We start from the raw sequence: 6359 nt of genomic DNA on the forward strand, positions 1-6359 counted from the left end.
GAATTTATTTTTAAGTATTGACTTTATGAAATAAAGAACATTTTGTATTTGGGGAGTCTTCGGAGATGCCGTCGGCCCAGCTAGAGAAATGTATTGCAGTTTTGGTTTGAAATTTTCAGTACAAAGCAATTACATACTTATTAGTGAGGTATAATTAATATATTTTCAACAAAAAAAAAAAGTAGAAATGAATTTAAATGGGAGTTGAAAAGTTTGATTAATCACCAAACTTAGCACAATGTCATGATGTGGTCACTGAACTTCCGTTTGCTGCTCAATAGTCACTGAACTTACTAACATACCATCCATCACTCGCTTTCCCCGCCGTTTGAACCCATCTCACGTGGCTTGACGGCAGGCAACATGGCTGTCGATGGTGTCAAATTCGACCACGGTGGATGTGATTTCACAGCCAAAAGACGACCTTCACCATTTCCCTCAACCCATGAATCTCTCATCTCTAATTTGTACATCCAGCCCTAGATCGATTTCCTTCCAAATCTTCCCCCAAGTCGATTCTTCCACACGAAATTGCTAGAAGTTCTTCATCTTCCAATGGACACCATCCCTGGATGCAAGTGATTTTCACCCATAAACTTCGAACTACATCCCATTACCTTAACGTTCAAAATGCGGAGGAGGAAACCCCAGGAGCCCAACCAACCGTGAGCGATGAAGGTGACTTATTAAACTAGGTGAGAAATTCCATTTGAATCATGTATTTGTAACCCTTCTTCACTTAGGATGTTTAGTGATCGATTAGGTTGATTTAGTTACATGTTAAAAATTTTACAGAAATTGAGTTTTTTGTTGGTTTGAAAATGCTCTTTGTTTGAAACCTTTTGTTATTTTTGGAGTGGTTGATGGGTGGATTACACGAGTAATATGTCTAATGTTCCTAAGATTTTTAGCTGCATACTGTTGGGAACTTTGGTGTAATAAGTTTTATTACAGATTCTCATGTTAGCAGATATTCTTTTCCAATGTACTTCGATGAAATCCCTCTATAATCACTCTATAATTTGTGGCCTGAATCTGAACATGGAATTCATACAGTTGTAGATGCATTGGTTGGTAGTTTAATTTTTCTACTGAATGAGCAAAGAAAGTTATTTAGTTTAAATGTTTAAACCAGAGGTGAAATAATTGTTTTCACGTTCTTTGCAGATCATGAGTTAGGTTTATTGTTTTCTGTACTTATGAACTGTGTACTTTTAATTTTTCATGAAATCTGGTCGTTATTATACATTACGGATTGATTTTGTTTGTTTGATTTTATAGGGTAAATTGATAGACGCAAGAGGGGGTAGGGGCTTATCAAGCGATAATGTGCATGAAGAACGTCAAATGCAATTCATGCCTATGCCTATGGCTGCGGGAGAAACACAAACTGGTATGCTTAGATCTAGACCAGCAGCCACTTTGGTTGATGAGTTGCAAGACATAGCTGAGGCTGAATCTTCAAGATTGAGAGTGAAAGGGCACGATATAGCTGACTTGTGGACTGTTGGATGGCCACTTCGATGCGTTCTTCATGCAATGACAGACATTCATATTCCCTTGTTGTTTATAAGTTAGATGTTTAGGCAATACCATCATGTGTATTTGTGGATATTTTATATTGTGTAAGTATCTCAGACAATGTTAACCGAATTTTGTTCCCATGTCAACTGGATTTTGTCACGTCTTGCTACTCATTTGCTGTGAAGTTTTTGTCAATTGAAATCAGCAAATTTTTGTTTTGTATGTTAAACGTCCGCAAATATTACACTTTCTTTTGATTCACAATTGGTGTCTTGTAATGAGAGATGTTATGTTGAATATGGTCTTTTACTAGCTTGAAGTTTTCTACTTTCACGAGTGATGTTGCTTGTAGAAGTTCAATTCCAGTGAAATGTCGCACACCATATGTGAAATATGAGGTTGCAAGACTTTCGTTGGCCATGAACCATTAGTGAATGTAAGTTGTCGTTTGTCTCCTTTTCATAGTTTTATAATTTGACTGAAAGAGATCACGTAAGAGAACAAACTAATTTTTGTTATAGGCATGCAAGTACAAACTTTGGGGGCAACGATACAAAAACTACATTAACTCCAAAATCAACAATACATGCATTCTAGTTCGAATCAGTTGTTAATAACAACACAAATAAAGCTACATAAACTCCAAAAGTTGCATCAATAGATACATCAACTACATTAACTCCAAAAGCATGATTACAAACATATTGAACTACTAAAACGAAAGAATTCGCAGAGCTATTTCCTTCTCTATCCCTATATCCTCTGTAACTCCTCTTCCCTTGTGGATAAGAAGGCTTATCAGGAGTGGGTTTACCAGTCAATTGTGAGCAAGGAAGGCCCTCGATTTTTTGAAAGTGATTTTTAGGAGTTTTTGACACTCGCAAAGTGTTATGTATTTTCCCTCATTTGGCTCCCAGTTGTTTTCTGGTTCATCTTGAAATCCATTAGAATGGAGCTTACAATACCTCAAGTGACATTGGTGATGGCAGTTGGCATCTTCACTTGGACAATGCTAGAATACACTGTACGCTGTTTCCCTTTTCGCTTCTAGACAAACAACTACTGGGGAAACACCATTCATTATCTTCTTCATGGTTGTCATCATAAGCACCCCATGGATGGTCTAGGCCTTGTCTTCCCTCCTCCTGTTGCAATTGCTATTCTCTTGGTGCCAATTTGGAACTTGATAAAATTTATAGCTACTTCTACAGCTCCTACAATATTTGGAGGTGGTCTACTGGGTTATGTGGTGTACGATGTAACCCATTACTACTTACACCACGGGCAGCCAATTGTCCGGATAATACCAATGGCCTCAAAGTTAAATGGCACTTCAGATAGTGATTGGTTTCTGCTGCCAGGCTTGTATAATCTGGGGAATAACCATTTACTACCATATACACCAGACACAACACCAAAACGTATATAATCTGTTAAGAGTGCACCCAAATAGGGAAAAAAAAAAAAAAGGTACTGGATACCAACGGAATGTTTCAATCCAAACATGTTTTTGAATAAACATTCACACTAAATTAAGATAGCATATCAGCTTCCATGACAAAAAGAATTGTGCAATTTACACCCATTATGCGCATTCATGTTGTAACGTTCAATCCACCAAAAGTAATAATACTAGCAGTCAAAAACCATTAACACAATAGATAAAGAAATCGATGCTGCACAGAATGATTATCAATAGCAGTATAAGCTTAAAGAGAATGTTTGGACACCAACAATAAGAATGATTATCAGTAGTAGCTCCCTTAGAGATCAAAATTCTTTGAATAGAATTCAATAACATTACAGAAAAGGGGACCGACAGTTCTATTTATTTCATATGCTAGTAGTAGATTACCAATCAACTTCAACATAAAAAAATGTTCATTCTCAAACCAGGCACCAATTTCACATTCAGGCCATTACATGGAACTTCAAGATGTTACCTCTTCACCTCTTTCGCGTTTTGAAAACCTTCATCTGCCGGTATGTGGGTTCGTGAACACAATCAGTATGTAGTTGCTAGGAAGACGAAGACGACGACACGACCTGCGTCTGGTGTTCCTGTGATGGCAAAGAACTTCTGGCAATTTTGCCTGTGAGGTGTGGAAGAATCGATTTGGGGGAGGATTTGGAAGGAAATCTATCTAGGGCTGGGTGTTCGAATTAGGGATAAGAGATTTATGGGTTGGGAAATGGTGAAGGGTCGTGTTTTGGCTGTGAAATCGGGTCCACCGTGGTTGAGTTTGACGTCATCGACAGCCACATCGCCTGCCGTCAAGCCACGTGAGATGGGTTCAAATGGATGGGGCAACGGGTGATGGATGGAGTGGTATGTTTGTAAGTTCGGTGACTGTTGAGCAGCAAACGGAAGTTCAGTGACCACATTGTGACATTGTGCTAAGTTTGGTGATCAATCAAACTTTTTACTCATTTAATGGTCAAAAAATGAAATTTGCCACGAGAAAGTTAATTAAAGAAAAACTTATTTGGTGGGAATTAAAATTAGACTTTTAGTAGATTATAATAAAAGTTAATGGAATGTATGATTGAACAATTGTGGATTGCTTAAAATATGTGGTTGATATTAATTGTTGACTTTGATTTAAATTAAAATCTAAATTTTAATCACAATCAAACAGGGGCTAAATTTGGATTTGGGATTACGTCTTGAATTATTAAACTAAAACGAAAAGATGAAGAAAGAAATAAAATAGTTATATTTTGGAATAGTTAGATTGTTCACTCTCAGTGAGTTCATATATAATGTCGTGATACAACTTCCTCATTATGCTAAGAATGGAGATTGTGCAGCAAATTTATTACGCAAACTTACACAATAGCATTACATTTTATTCAACTCCAATCACCAATCTAAACACAATTTATAACTGATTTAAAAATAAAAACTTCACAAGTACTTATTTATTTAATTATTTGCTCACGTCACAATAGAGGAGATCCACATATGACATTTTACATTAACGAGATGGAACTCCAGTGTTACATATTACTTTTTATAATTTTCTCCAGATTGGGCGTTATTGTTGACATTGAACTTTGCATGCGCACAGTACGACTTTCCGCAGTGCGGACACGTGACTGCTAATGTTACTCCTTCAACATCTTTATTTTGAGGAGTTGATTGCTGCTTCTCATTCCCATGATTTCCTTTCAAATCAGCAAGGTAATCGTAGTCTGCACCGTTCGACAACGAAACTCCCCTCGCAAATGGAGAATTAAAACCACTAGATTTGAAAGGAAAATTTATAAGAAATTTGTGGATAAAACTACAAAAGAGTAGTCGGCTTTTCGCCATACCACTTTTGCGACTGATTAACCACGGTTTATGCACCGCTGAGGATATAGGCATTGCAAACAAAAAGCCGATAGAGAAATACAGAAAATAAAATGAGCAAGATCTACCCAGCAAGGGAGTGGCAGACTTGAGAAGAGAGAGACTTGATTGTTGATGTGCCTAGCTTCGATCGGTGTCATTTATAGTGCAACTACTTGGGTCAATTACATTAGTAGTCACTATATTTTAATTCAATTTTCAAAAGAGTAATTATATTTCATTTTGAATCAATCAAATCACTATTATTTTATTGAAGAATGTATGATTAAAAATAAGAAAGAGAAAAATATATTTTGAAAATTATGAGGATCAAACAAGGGTTATATTTTAATTCTGTATCGAATGGATCACTATATATACTAAACTCTTTTATGATTCAGGCTTTTAGGTTCAATTCTGTCAGCGTTCGAAGTCAGACACGAACGGTCGTGGTTGTCACATACTAAAGTCTATGCTATATTTTCATACCCAAAAAGAGGGGGGACCTGGAATAAGTGATTCAATTGAAGAAACTCATGTTATGCGTTAGACTTGTGGACTAAAAATAATACAAATCATAAGGGTCCGTTTGATTGTAAAGATGTAATTCAATTGTCTAGAAAACGAATTTTAAGAAATTGAATGCCTAGAATTGTTTTCCTGAGAATTATTAATTATTGTGTTTGATTGGTATAATTTTTCACGTGGAAAATGTTAAAATAAAAGTGTTTTTTTGGTGTTCGTTTGATTTTTTTTATATGAAAATTGTCAATTAAATGGATAAATTTTACTGGTATTGGGGATTAAATTTGTTTCCATTGCCAACACAAAAAATAAATAAATAAATTCAAGAAATCATCTATCTTTTGGTGTTCGTTTGACTTTATTTTATATGAAAATTGTCATTTAAAGGGAAATATTTTTTTTACAATAATTCTTAAAATTTGTTTCCATTGTTACAAAAAAAAAAAAAAAAAAGAAAAAAAAGGCTTATTTTTTTAAATAATTTTTTTTATATGAAAATTGTCAATTAAATGGATAAATTTTACTGGTATTGGGGATTAAATTTGTTTCCATTGCCAACACAAAAAATAAATAAATAAATTCAAGAAATCATCTATCTTTTGGTGTTCGTTTGACTTTATTTTATATGAAAATTGTCATTTAAAGGGAAATATTTTTTTTACAATAATTCTTAAAATTTGTTTCCATTGTTAAAAAAAAAAAAAAAAAAAGGAAAAAAAGTGCTATAGTGGGTATGAAAACCAATTTCCCACCATATATGGTAGGAATTGATTTTCCTTAAAACCCAAGAAAATTCCAAACTTCAAGACAACCTAGAATTCGAATTCCCTGAAAAAAAAGAAAAGAAAAATTGTATCAAACACCTAAAGTTGGAAAATTCAATTTCAATTCCATTTCCACCCAATCAAACACACCCTAAGTTTTTTTATTCTATTATAGCCAAGTAAGATGGACATTAGTATTTAATGATCAAGTC

The 6359-nt window shown here is 34.7% G+C and overlaps 1 long non-coding RNA gene and 1 pseudogene across 1 annotated transcript; both read left to right on the forward strand.

The window, feature by feature from the left end:
• Positions 1-261: 261 nt before the first annotated feature.
• On the forward strand, positions 262-1744 carry LOC111408183. Its single transcript, XR_002705290.1, has 2 exons — positions 262-695; positions 1282-1744. It is a non-coding gene; the product is annotated as an uncharacterized LOC111408183 (long non-coding RNA).
• Positions 1745-2206: 462 nt separating this feature from the next.
• Positions 2207-2993, forward strand: LOC111408301 (annotated as a pseudogene).
• The last annotated feature ends 3366 nt before the right edge of the window (positions 2994-6359 follow it).

This window comes from Olea europaea, chromosome 13 (assembly GCF_002742605.1).
Source record: "Olea europaea var. sylvestris chromosome 13, O_europaea_v1, whole genome shotgun sequence".
NCBI classification, from domain to species: domain Eukaryota; kingdom Viridiplantae; phylum Streptophyta; class Magnoliopsida; order Lamiales; family Oleaceae; genus Olea; species Olea europaea.